The sequence below is a fragment of the Papio anubis genome, chromosome 15, assembly GCF_008728515.1.
Source record: "Papio anubis isolate 15944 chromosome 15, Panubis1.0, whole genome shotgun sequence".
Classification (NCBI taxonomy): domain Eukaryota; kingdom Metazoa; phylum Chordata; class Mammalia; order Primates; family Cercopithecidae; genus Papio; species Papio anubis.
Window position 1 is genome coordinate 3,321,946 of NC_044990.1, and position 14,335 is coordinate 3,336,280.

Sequence of the window (14,335 nt, forward strand, 5' to 3'; positions counted from 1 at the left end):
TAAAATGTACAACAGAAAAGACACTGTATTTCAATTAAAAAAAATAAATTATTCCTCCAGTGCTCCAAATCCCTTCTGTGTCATACAAATCTTTCTCGTCTGCTTTGCTGAAAGTTCCTCAAGAATATCTTATTCACCTTTGACTCTCCTACTTAGGTTTATGCGCACAGAAAGTATTCAATAAAGAGTGAATAATTTAGTCACTTTGGCCAATTTACAGATAATAAAACTACACATATTTTGTATGTAGTTTATCTAGCCTCAGATTCTAGCTTGTCAACAGGCCGAGCTGATTGTGGGAGGCAGGAGGCTAGGGGGCTGGCACCGAAATAGAAGCTCCCAGAGTCTTAGGTTTGCCTTCAAAAGCTCAATTTATCCTCAAAGATAAAATTTTACATAAAAATAACATCACATATGAGTGAATTGTATGGTACATGAATATCTCAATAAAGCTGTTAAATGAAATTTTAAAAATAGATTATATGACTCAAATATATTTTAAGTGTCATTTCAATACACGATAATATCTTAATTGATATTATCTAATAATATATGACTTTTTGAAGGGAAAAATAATATTCAATTATTTCTTTAAAAAGTAACTCTTTGGGGAGGATTGGCCATGTACAACCATGGCAGAGGCTCACTAAACTGTTATTCAGTCATTGAGGTAGGGATTTTTTTTTTTTTTTTTTTTTTGAGACAGAGTCTCACTCTGTCACCCAGGCTGGAGTGCAGTGGCACAATCTCGGCTCACTGCAAGCTCCGCCTCCTGGGTTCACGCCATTCTCCTGCCTCAGCCTCCTGAGTACCTGGGACTACAGGCGCCCGCCACCACACCTGGCTAATCTTTTTGTATTTTTAGTAGAGATGGGGTTTTACCGTGTTAGCCAGGATGGTCTCGATCTCCTGACTTCATGATCTGCTGGCCTCGGCCTCCCAAAGCGCTGGGATTACAGGTGCGAACCACCGCGCTTGGCCCGGCCCAAGGTAGGGATTTTTAACCTATCATGAGTCCCTTTAAAGGAGGAGGAAGCTGAGGCTGCAAGAGGTTAAGTGTCAGAACTAGTATGATGTGGAACCAGGTTCCAAAACCCAGTATATCCTACTCCGAATACATTAAAATCTTGGGTACTTTTTATTATTATTCTTAGCAGGGACTCTCAGGAATATGACGGTAAATTGAACATAGATCTGTTCTTCATAATCAGGATTGTCTCTGGATGGTCACTTAGCATAAACATTTAATAAATAATATTGGCTGGGCTCAGGCCCGTAATCCCAGCACTTTGTGAGGCTGAGGTGGGCAGATCACTGGAGATCAGGAGTTCAAGACCAGCCTGGGCAACATGGTGAAATCCTGTCTCTTCTAAAAATACAAAAATTAGCCGGGCATGGTAGCAGGCACTTGTAATCCCAGCCACTCGGGAGGCTGAGGCAGGAGAATCACGAACCGGGGAAGTGGAGGTTGCAGTGAGCTGAGAGGTTGCAGTGAGCTGAGATTGCACCACTGCACTCCAGCCTGGGTGACAGAGTTAGACAACATCTCAAAATAAATAAATAAATAAATAAATAAATAAATAAATAAACAAACAAACTGAAGGGATATTTGGTATAATTGACAGAAAACTCATAAAGATTGGTTGTAATTTATGTTTGAAGCTTAAAGACCTAACAAACTAATCTCCTTAGGCTCTAAGTAACTATCATTGATCAAAGCTCTGTTTATATCATGTTGCCAAATTTAGCAAATAAAAACTATAAATATAAGCATATACACTTTAAGTTTGAGTTTCAAATAAACCGTGAATTATTTTTTAGTATGTCTATGTCTTATGCAATATTTAGTGTACTTTATCTTGTAATCCTATTAGGGTTTTTTAAATGGTTAAATTTATCATTGCATTAAAAACAAGTAAAAAGGCTAAACTATTACTATGGGAAAACGTGCACAAATTCTAGATACGTATAAAATTCAAATATTCCTTTCTAGCACTTAGTACTTTAACGAGGTAAGGAGGTTTACAAAATTTAAATGATCATCAATAATTATATTAGGGTGGCTTTGATTTATTTTTAAGTGTCATTTCAGAACACATTAAAAGGCTATGTGGGCTGTAGAGCCCTCATTTTCTGCCCTAGATGACGGACTCCTGGTGTAATCTCGAGCAGAACATTTAAAACAAATATATGTCTGGATGTAAGGTTATTATAACTGGACCATAGATCTCTCCTGACAAAACCCTGAACGCCTTGTATCTTACTCCTTGGGTTTCACATCATCATCAACTCGAAGTGCCCTGAGGGGGACACCATGGTAGGAACAGAGCCCAGAGTTCAGTCTGAGAACTCGCTGATGCTCACCGAGAGAATCCAGTCTTACCATCTAGTCAGTCTCTCCTTTTACTACTAAGAAATACTTGGGGTTCTACTCTCTCTTAAGGTTACATTTTGTAATCTGCAAAATGGGGCTACCTGTTTCATAAGGTTATTGTAAGAATCAATGAGATAAAAGCGTTTAACTTGATCAAGTAATTGTTATAAACTGAGGCTACCCCAAAGAGAGCAATCTGAATCATGTAGTCAGAACCTGAAGGAAATCGAAAGATTATTCTATGTCTCTTACTTTAGAGGCTTTCTAATTAGCACAAAGAGAAGCCAAAGCAGGGCTAGAGTCACACCTTTGGTCCCCAATCCAGTGCTTTTCCCAGCTTCGCTATGTTCCCCCTTAGGTAGGGGTGAAACGGCCTCATCCTAGACGTTAAAATCGGACACATCCTGGCTAACACGGTGAAACCCCGTCTCTACTAAAAATACAATAAATTAGCCGGATGCGGTGGCGGGTGCCTGAGGTCCCAGCTACTCGGGAGGCTGAGGCAGGAGAATGGCGTGGGCCCGGAAGGCGGAGCTTGCAGTGAGCCGAGATCACGTCACTGCACTCCAGCCTGGGCGACACAGCGAGATTCCGTCTCAAAAAAAAAAAATTCTGACACATATCCTAAGTGTAGAGTTAAGGAAAGGAAAGACAGCAGAAGAAAGACACATAAAGTGGAAATTAAAATAGTAACAGGATTGGCAGTGCAAAGAGCAAATTGCCACCTAGGCTGTCCAAGATCAGAATAGCAATGGGAATTGTCCTGACTTCCAATTTGGCATCCTTCGCATCAATCACATTTAACAGTCCTCATGTAGGCTCATGGTGGGAGCGGTCAATATCATCATCACTGGTGCTGTCATACAGGATTTAGGAAGAGTTGTACAAAGGGAATTGCCCTTCCCTCTTCCAAAGGATACTCCTATGGCAACATGGAAACATCAGCATTCCTTTTATAGATGAGATGGCTTAGTGTTTCATGTATAGCAAGAACTGAATATGTATTTTGTACTGATCAGAACTCATTCAGATGCACTCAGCCAAAAGTTCATTTCAAAATGTATTCCTTTAGGGAAATGGCACATGAGTCTCTTTAGCATGCTTCACCATGGATGGGTGGTTAGGTAGATGGTGGACCAAGTGAGAAAATGACAAAACTCTTACTAAATAGTGATACTGTGTGAAGAACCCCGCTAGCGCCTTCACACACATCACCTGGTTTCAACCCTGTGACCATTAAGTGAATAATTGCATCACAGGAGGGAACTGAGGTTCGCAGAAGTCATGTGGATTGTCAGGGGCTGCAGGGAGGACGTGGTAGAGCTGAGATTGGAATCCGGGGCTTCTGGGGGCAAATCCAGCGTAAAGCAATGGTTCATGAGATGCTTTGGATGTAAGTAAACCTTGGTCTTCAAGTTCTACAATTGGACTTTTCTTCCTATTATGTGAAGAATAGAAAATACTTAATCATGGAAAAGTTCAAGTAAGATAGAAGGAAAATAGGGTACGTGGAAAATCTGGCTTGCTTTGTTTGAAAGAGACTGAAGGAGTCTTTAAGATCCAAGGAGAAAAGAAAGAAAAAATTGCCCGGACAGCCCAGGAAGGTGAAGAAAGGATGAAAGGGACGGCTAAGGAGGAGAGAGGAAAGGAAACGGGGATCGTTGTCACAGCCCAAAGTGAGGCTTCAGGGCAAGATTAGGGAAGGCAGTTTGGATGGTCCTGAGTAAAACTATTGGGCCATGATGACCCTGCATTAACCTAGAATGAATCTGGTTATCAATGGGCAGCTTAAGAAAAACAATATGGCAAATCTACTTGTCATGTGACAAATAAAATGGGATTAAGTGTCAGTTTTTATTATTATTATTTTAATCCATGACCTGTGAATCAATTACTTTTATCTGCACTGATGGAGAAATGAAGAGTTCCCCTTCAACATAACTTCAGGGCAGCTTGCGCTTGGGAAACACATGGATTCAACCTGGCTTCTGCCTTTTACTTAAGCGGAATGGGCTTTTATCCATCTTCAGAGGCAGAGAGAATAAAGTTAAAGCCAAAACCATTGATATGTTACAATAGAAACAAATCCAGTCCTCTTCTCTGAGGTACTGACCTTGTTTTAAGGAATAAAAAAAGGCAGTGAGAGAGAGGTTTTGTTGCTAAAGCTGGAATACTCTGTCAAAGAATCGAATGATCACTTACTAGAATAAAATTAAATATGTGAAATATTTTTAACTAAAAGCAGGATTTTCAAATATTATATGAGAAAACCATAACATATGGCATTGTTTGAAGGCGTGCTGTTTAAAGTGAGAGCGATTTTACAAATTAACTGTAAGCTACTTGGAGAATCCCATCTTATTGTTCAGCAAGACTCTGGACCCCACACTGCGTTACTGCAACAGCTCCATTGTGGCCGTGCCTGGCAACCCCGGTGGAAATTAAAATGACAAAGCGGCTAGTCCAGCATCTTGACCGCGGCAGATTTCTCTAGTCACCCTGCAGCCTTCACCCACAAATTCGCAAGCAGTCAACCCAAACTGTACATTTTCAGAAGAGCTCATTACTCACAGCTGCAAAGCATGCTGAAGGCCCTCTCGTCTCTGTCCTCTCCGAAGGCAGGTTTGTTAAGGAAAGTGGCCCCTTACCTCCCCCAGCAGCTGCAGTGGCCGAGCCCTGGTTTCCGAAGACTCAGAGGACCCATGGCCACCCACACCATGGAGCCCGCCCATCCCCACGCTGCTCCTGCAGCTGCCCTTCTCGCTGGCCACCCAGCTGGAATCTCGGACTTACTGGGGGCTGTGGGCATCAGGGTCTCTCGGTCTTTGTTTTCCTCCAGTGCCATCAGCAGGTCCCAGCGTGACTGTCCTGCAGCCGCACTGGGTCCAGGCGGCTCCTGCCGCAGTCAGTTGCTCCCCCTACCCAGCGGCCTTTTTTTTCTTCTTAAAGAGACAGGACTGTCATCAACCTTAGGTGTCAATAATGCTGCAAGTGCAGCATTGTCGTTCAGTGTGAGGGTGACAACCAACCACACGTTTTTGTTCTCTTTGCTTGCAAAGGCTAATTTTTAGCAGCAGGTATGGCTAACAGAAGACTGGCTCTGTTAAACACCAGCTGTGTGACCTTAGACAAGTCACACGCGGGTCTCGAGTACCTCATGGGAAATGAAGACCTGTGACCTGCTAATGTTGCAGCTCACAATCTGCTCTTTGTGTGTTATTTGAAGTGGCATATGAGGTTCCAATGGTTTAAAAAAAAAAAAAAAAAAAGCATTCACTCAAAATGTGTTGTACACTGTGAAATGCTATACAATTGATCCTGTTCTAAGTTGAAATTGCTAGTCTCACTTTAATAATAAAAAATATTGCAACTGTTATTTTCTGGCTTCCTCTGATGGGGGATGTGAAATACCACCAGCATTTATTTCATTTCGGCACACAGCTATCCTGCCACTGGCCTGGGTACATCATGTTCCTCATGATAGTCTGCTAGTAGGACTGCCTACTTTATCCATATAAATCTAGAATTTGGGCTTATTTGGAAATACTGAGCTTGGAAGCTTCTTATTGCTTCGCTTCTGCAGAAAATTCCTCTTAAGTCAGTTCAAACAACTCCAGACCTGAAAAGGCTCAAATGATCTCTCCTGGGAGACCAAAGCAAGCCCCAAGTGTCAGCACCAACGTGGGAAGGAGAGCCCCTGCTTCTTGTACCTGGCCCTGCACTGGTCTGACCCAGAAGATGCCACGTCTAATGGTGTCTCCTTCACATCCTAGACTCACAGATTTGTGTACATATTATTTCCTGGGAGATAGGAGGGAAACCTCCTGTTCTAACAAAAGGACCGAATAATCACAAACAAAGCAAGTTTCTACCGGGGAGAAATGGTGTCTTGTGGGGCCTCTTCATTGAGCTCTCACTGTAGTGCCATGTGGACCAACAGGCCCTCACTGACTTGCACCCGTGGAGTGAGCCTGCCTCTCTGAGGCTGAACTAATGTGGTTCAGTTGTCATCAGTTTAATTCAGCACACAAATGTGGAGCACTTGCTGTGTTCCTGGCATCAGCTAGACACTGTGGACTAAACGGCGAATACCCAGGGTGTTGCTCCCCTAGCAGGCTCTTCTACTCACAGCTGTAAACCATTACACCTCCAATGGGAAAAGTTATAAATAACTACATATATAAAAACTATATATATACGTGTGTGTGTGTGTGTGTGTGTGTGTGTATAGTTAGTTTTCAGAAAGGTTAGACCATTTTGCCTACCTACTCACACTAAATAAAGGTATCCTGTGAAATATTGGTTATTCAGAAATAGTGTCGCTTAGCCAGGTATGGTGGAACATGCCTGTAGTCCTAGCAACTCGGGAGGCTGAGGAAGGAGGATTGCTTGAGGCCGGGAGTTTGAGACCAGCCTGAGCAACATAGCAAGACCTCAGGGTGGGTGCAGTGGCTCACGCCTGCAATTCCAACACTTTGGGAGGCCGAGGTGGGTGGATCACTTGAGGCCAGGAGTTCAAGACCAGCCTGGCCAACATGGCGAACCCCTGTCTCTACTAAAAATACAAAAATTAGCTGGGTGTGGTGGTGTGCACCTGTAATCTCAGATACTTGGGAGGCTAAGGCAGGAGAATTGCTTGCACCTGGGAGGCAGAGGTTGCAGTGAGCTGAGATCGTGCCACTGCTCTCCAACCTGAACAACAGAGTGAGCCCCTGTCTCAAAAAAACAAAAACAAATGTAGCAAGACTTAATCTCTACAAAAATTAAAAAATTAAGCAGAAGGCCGGGCGCGGTGGCTCACGCCTGTAATCCCAGCACTTTGGGAGGCTGAGACGGGCGGATCACGAGGTCAGGAGATCGAGACCATCCTGGCTAACACGGTGAAACCCCGTCTCTACTAAAAAATACAAAAAACTAGCCGGGCGAGGTGGCGGGCGCCTGTAGTCCCAGCTACTCGGGAGGCTGAGGCAGGAGAATGGCGGAAACCCGGGAGGCGGAGCTTGCAGTGAGCTGAGATCCGGCCACAGCACTCCAGCCTGGGCGACAGAGCGAGACTCTGTCTCAAAAAAAAAAAAAAAAAAAAAATTAAGCAGGCATTGGTGGTGCATGCCTGCAGTCCTAGCTACTCGGGAGACTGAAGTGGGAGGATCACTTGAGCCCAGGAGTTTAAGGTTACAGTGAGCTATGACTACACCACTGCACTCCAGCCCGGGTGACAGAGTGAGACCCCATCTCTAAAACTAAAAAAAAAAAAAAAAGACAAAAATATAGTGTTGCAATGTAGAAGTCAAAGCTTAAATACCCTTGTGAGCACTGCCTATGATACACCTAGTTACTGTCACAACAAATTGCAGGTGTTTATATGTGGCTTTCTACACACTTGGAAGGTGATTTCACGTGCATTGCAAGCCCTTCACTCTGCCACTGTCCAGATATGATGGCACATGCAATAAACCTTATGAGTTCAGTTACACTCATGGTACCATTTATGCTACTGAAATGTTGTGAAAAGATTTAGACTTTGTCCTAAAAATTTAAGAAAGCAAAGATTTCTGGATAATTCATGAACCACAGATCTTCCACATTCTGGGCAAAGATGGACCATTAATATACCCAGGTCAGAGGTCAATCTGTCTATGATGGTTAATTTTAGGCGTCAACTTGACTGGGCTAAGGAATGCCCAGATAGCTGGTAAAGCATCCTCTCTGGGTGTGTCTGTGAGGGTGTCTGCCAAAGAGACTAGCGTTTGGATTACTAGACGGGGTAAAGATCAGACAGACATCATCCCACATGAGGGCCCAGATAGAACCAAAAGTCAGAGGAAGGACAGATTCTCTCCTTGTCTCTCCTTGAGCTTATACATCCCATCTTCTCCTACCTTGGACATCAGAGTTCCTGGTTCTAAGAGCTTCGGACTCCAGGAGTTACACCAGCACCCCACCTCATTCTCAGGCCTTTGGCCTTGTACTAGGATTTACACCACCATCAGCTTGCCTGGTTCTCAGGCCATCAGGCTCAGACTGAATCACACCAACAGCTTTCCTGGTTCTCCAGCTTGCAGATGGCAGATCAGGGGACTTATTGGCTTCCACAAGCACATGAGTCAATTTCCACAATAAATCCCTTCTTACATATCTATAAATATTTTTGATTCTGTTTCTCTGGAGAACCCTAAGACAATGTCTCCACCTTACCCTAAGCTGAGCCTAGAACATGAGAAAGCATGACCTGGTGCCACGGCTGTCCAGAACCACAAAAGTGCAGCCAGAGGATGGGTCTCTGCCACTTGTCCAGAGGTTTCAAACAGCTGCTGCAACATGCTGGCTCCTTCTGGATCCTCCCAGCTGCCACTCCCACCATGCCAGTCTTTCATTCCAGCCACATCACGTGGCCAAAGCTCTGTTCACATGTGGCCTGGAGACCACATGGCTTTCTCAGCCTCTTCCTGAAAGCTGTATGAGGGTCAGGTTTTATCAACTCAGAAAGGTTAGCAGCTCGACCTGGATGATACAAGCTAAGTCTCAGCATCCAGTCACAGTTTTGGAGTCTTAGCTTCTGTTTCTGTGATGGTTGATATTGAGTGTCAACTTGATTGGATTGAAGGCTGCAAGGTATTGTTCCTGGGTGTGTGTGTGTGAGGGTGTTGCCAAAGGAGATTAACATTTGAGTCAGTGGCAGAGGCAGACCCACCCTCAATCTGGGAGGGCACAGTCTAATTAGCTGCCAGCACAGCTAGGATAAAAGCAGGCAGAGGAATGTGGAAGGATTAGACTGGCTTCGTCTTCTAGCCTACATCTTTCTCCCATGCTAAATACTTCCTACCCATGAATATTGGACCCCAAGTTCTTCAGCTTTGGGACTCTTGGACCTTTGGCCACAGACTGGCTTCCTTGCTCCTCAGCTTGCAAATGGCCTGGTTTTTGTTTTGTTTTGTTTTGTTTTGTTTTTTGAGACAGAGTCTCGCTCTGTTGCCCAGGCTGGAGTGCAGTGGCTCCATCTCAGCTCACTGCTAGCTCCGCCTCCCGAGTTCACGCTATTCTTCTGCCTCAGCCTCCCGAGTAGCTGGGACTACAGGCGCCGCCACCGTGCCCGGTTAATTATTTTGTATTTTTAGTAGAGACGGGGTTTCTCCGTGTTAGCCAGGATGGTCTCGATCTCCTGATCTCGTGATCCGTCTGCCTCGGCCTCCCAAAGTGCTGGGATTACAGGCGTGAGCCACCGCGCCCGGCCGCAAACGGCCTATTGTGGGACCTCACTTTGTGATCGTGTGAGTCAATACTCCTCAATAAGTTCCCTTTTATATATACATCCATCCTATTAATTCTGTCCCTCTAGAGAACCCTGGCTAATATCACCGCTTTTACTAACTCACTGGCACATCGTGCCACCATGCTCAATCGTAACGATTGCTCTTGTCAGGGATGATAGAGATTAAATCTCTACAAACCAGGAACTCTCTGGGAAGGTCACATGATTTTTGACCCTCAGTTTCCTCATCTGTGAAATGGGAATAGAAGCAAACCTCGTTCTATTGCGTTTCACTTTATTGCACGATGCAGATTCTATGTTTTGTAGAAATTGAAGGTTCATGGCAGCCCTGCCTCGAGTAAAACTATCGGAACCATTTTTCCAACAGCATGTGCTTACTTTGTGTTTCTGGGTCACATTTTGGTAATTCTCACAATATTTCAAGCTCTGATTATTATCGTATCTGTTATGGTAATCTGTGATCAGTGATCTTTGATGTTGCTGTCGTAATGGTCTTGGGGCTCCACAAGTGGCACCCATATAAGACAGTGAATTTAATTGACAAATGTTGTGTGTTCTGACTGCTCCAATGACTGGCTGTTCCCTGTTTCTCTCTCTCTCTCTCTCTCTCTCTCTCTCTCTGTCTCTCTCTCTCTCTCTCTCTCTCTCCCCCTCTCTCTCTGCCTCTCTCTGTCACTCCCACCCAGGCTTCCCGGCTTCCCTATTCCCTAAGACACAACAATATTGAAATTATGCCTATGAATAACACTACATTGGCCTCTAAGTGTTCACGTGAAAGAAATAATCACATATCTCTCACTTTAAATCAAAAGCTAAAAATGAATGAAAAGTGTCCATCATCAGTAATCATCAGAGAAATGCAAATCAAAACCACAATGAGACAGCATCTTGCACAATCAGAATGGCTATTATTAAAAAGCCAAAAAATAATAGATGTTGGGGAGGCTGCAGTGAAAAGGGAACACTTATATACTGTTGGTGGGAATGTAAATTAGTTCAACAATTGTGGAAAGCAGTTGGAGATTTCTCAAAGAACCAAAAACAGAATTACCATTCAATTCAGCAATCCTATTACTGCGTATATACATGCAAAGGAAAATAAATTGTCCTACCAAAAAGACTCATACACTTGTATGGTCATCACAGCAGTATTCACAGTATCAAAGACATAGAATCAACTTAGATGCCCATCAATAGGTGATTGGATGAAAAATAGTGGTACACATACCATGGAATAATACACAGCCATAAAGAAGAATGAAATGGAAGCAACTGGAGGCCGTTATCCCAAGTGAATTAATGCAGGAACAAAAAACCAAATACTACATGTTCTCACTTATAAGTGGGGGCTAAGCATTGATATGTACCATGGACATAAAGATGGGGGGATGAAGACACTGGAAACTGCTAGATGAAAGACTAGGGGAGGGGGCCAAGGGCTGAAAAACTACCTATTGGGTACTATGCTCACTACCTGGATGATGGGATCATTTGTACCCCAAACCTCAGCATCATGCAATGTACCTATGTAACAAACCTGCACATGTACCTCCGGAGTCTATAATCAAAGCTAAAATCATCTTTTAAAAAGCTAGAAATGGTTAAGCTTAATGTGCATGGCATGTCAAATACTAGATGGGTCAAAAGCTAGGCCTTTTAACTCCAAACAGATAGCCAAATAATGAATGCAAAGGAAAAGTTCTTGAAGGAAATTAAGTGTTACTCCAGTGAACACATGAATCATAAGAAAGTGAAACAGCCTTTCAATTTATATGAAGAAAGTTTTAGTGGTCTGAACAGAAGATCAAACCAGCTACAACATTCCCTTAAGCCAAAGCCCAGTACAGAAAAAGTCCCCGATTCTCCTGAATTCTGTGGAGGCTGAGAAAGGTGAAGACGTTGCAGAACAATTTGAAGCTACCAGCGGTTGGTTCATGAGGTTTGAAGAAAGAAGCCATCTCCATAACATACAAGTGCAAGGTGAAGCAACACATGCTAATGGAGAAACTTCAACAGGTTCTCCAGAACTCTAGCTAACATCACGGATGAAGGTGACTACACTAAGCAACAGAGTCTCAATGCATGTGAATAATATGGTTTGTCTGCGTCTCCACCCAAGTCTTATCTTGAATTGTCGTTCCCATAATCCCCGCGTGTCATGGGAGGGACCCGATGGGAGGTAATTGAATCATGAGGGCGGTTACTCTCATGCTGCTGTTCTCATGATAGCGAGTTCTCACTAGATCTGATGGTTTATAAAAATAAAATACAAATAGAAACTAGGACCAGCTACATAATTTTCAGGTCCCACTGCCAAATAAAAATACTGGGTGCTTTGTTGAAAATTACTAAGAATGTTGAGATGTTGACAGTGGAGCATTAAACCAGGCATTGTTTAATCCCTTCTGGGCATGGGGTCCTCTGTGACTTCATAAAGCCGGACCTGATAGAAACATAAAGAGTATTTATATGTTAACTGGGGAATAGAATGCATGAAGTAAATGCGCTGTGGTTATGATTATGTAGTATATATGTGCATGTGCAAAGAACCTGGGAATTAACTCCAAGTCACCAAAATAGCTACTTTAAGATGGTAAGATTATGGAGTAGCAAAATCTTTCATGGTCTTTATATTATTTTTGTGGAAAAAAAGTTACTTAAAACAAAAACTTTTTGACCGGGCACAGTGGCTCACGCCTGTAATCCCAGCACTTTGAGAGGCCAAGGCAGGTGGATCACCTGAGGTCAGGAGTTGGAGACTCGCCTGGCCAACATGGTGAAACTCCGTCTCTACTAAAAATACAAAAATTAGGGCCGGGTGCGGTGGCTCATGCCTGTAATCCCAGCACTTTGGGAGGCCCAGGCAGGCGGATCACCTGAGGTCAGGAGTTCGAGACCAGCCTGACCAACATGGAGAAACCCCATCTCCACTAAAAATATAAAATTAGCCAGGTGTTGTGGCACATGCCTGTAATCCCAGCTACTCGGGAGACTGAGACAGGAGAATTGCTTGAACCCAGGAGGTGGAAGTTGCGGTGAGCCAAAATTGCACCATTGCACTCTAGCCTACAGAGCAAGAGCGAAACTCCTTCAAAAAAAAAAAAAAAAAAAAAAAAAAAAGCCGGACATGGTGGTGAGCAGACATGTAATCCCAGCTACTTGGGAGGCTGAGGCAGGAGACTTGCTCGAACCTGGAGGTGAGGTTGCAGCAGTGAGCCGAGGTCACTCCATTGCACTCTAGCCTGGGCGACAGAGCGAGACTCTCTCAGAAACAAAACAAAAACAAACAAACAAAAAAACTTTAAAAAATCGGGTGCCTTCACTCTGGACAAAGCCTGGGTGTGGAGCTGCTGCCATGCACCAGACGAGAACTGAGTCTGACGGCCAATCAGGCCTCTTACCCTAGGATAAGGAAAGCCAAGGAGAAAACAACACACATATAGTCTGTTGGTAAGGAGGAAAGACAAGACCAAATGCAGTATGAAGTGGTGAAGATGCCTATGTTTGCCAAGTACCAAGGCTGGTAGCCTGGGTTCACTGAAAGAGCCTCAGGTTCAGAGTGGGTGGGGAGTTTCAGGCCAGGCCGGCCTGCCTGGAGCGCTCCTCAGGGCTGCCTTCTCAGGTTCTGGCCTCGGTCCTTTCAGGAAGAGTCTCAGAGCACAGAATCTGCCAATTGCTACCTAGTTGGAGCCTTATTTGGGCTTTGGAGGTGCTTCCATTCTTACCACATGAGACTTCACGAGGTGAAACCAGCGTCACCCACCGTGCAGACCCAGCTCCACTGCTACCTCACAGCTGATGGGGTGCCCCCGCTCTGCTCAGTCAGGAATGGTCACAAATTTTCCAGGGTGCACAGAGTGACTGGCAGAGCCAGAGCCCTGGTCCCAGTCTGTGCACACCGCATTCAGCAAAATGAGCCACTATCGCTGCCTCCTGGAGATTCGAACGCTGTGGCATTTCCCAGCGCACGGCCTCATGCTCTTCTCTAGTGGGTGCTTTGGGATATCCCTGTTTCTTTCCCCATCCTGGGGACCTTCCTGCCCCCTGCTTTAAGTTGGATGTTCAAGCTCTGGTTGAGGGCTCTGCCGCTCAGCATGACACAGCCAGCGTGACAGGAGCTGAGTCACAGCCAGCTGAAGGGTCGCACAGTCAGAGGGCTCACTCCAGGCCTCTCGCCCAGCTGATAGATGTCCCTCATCACACTGGTTGGCCGCTCATGGAGCCGCTTCCAGATTTAAGCACCATATAATAATAAACATTTTTTACTCAATTCTTAACTAGGTCTGAAGTCACACAAGTTGGATTTTTCAATATTGTATTTTTAGTAGAGACAGGGTTTCACCATATTGGCCAGGCTGGTCTCCAACTCCTGACCTCAAGTGATCCTCCTGCCTAGGCCTCCCAAAGTGCTGGAATGACATGCATGAGCCACCGCACCTGGCCACCCTTGGTTTATTTCTAACTATATAGGAAAACTTATGTTTTCTTTCCTGTTTTCTTGATTACCAACTACAGGTTTATCTGTGTTGTTTTTCAGAGAACTAGTTACTGGATTTGTCGATTCCTTTTTCTGTTTTGTAATTTATTTCTGCAGTTAACTTTGTTCCTTCTGTTCCGTTTGACATCTTTTGTTTTTCTTTCCCTAACGTTTTGAGCTGAATGTTTTATCCATTCATTTTTTTGTTTTGTGT

At 44.2% G+C, this 14,335-nt stretch overlaps 1 protein-coding gene and 1 long non-coding RNA gene across 4 annotated transcripts in view; one reads left to right on the forward strand and one right to left on the reverse strand.

Annotated features, from left to right (window-relative positions):
• SACS (sacsin molecular chaperone) overlaps nt 1-5,299 on the reverse strand; it is a 106,157-nt gene extending 100,858 nt beyond the window's left edge. For both annotated transcript variants that reach the window (XM_003913666.5, XM_009191628.4), the window contains exon 1: nt 5,168-5,299. The gene's annotated coding sequence lies outside the window, so the exon portion shown is untranslated. The remainder of the gene's footprint in view (nt 1-5,167) is intronic.
• The window catches only part of LOC103879094, a 122,997-nt gene that overhangs the window by 52,843 nt on the left and 55,819 nt on the right, over nt 1-14,335 (forward strand). The gene's annotated exons all lie outside the window — the stretch shown is intronic.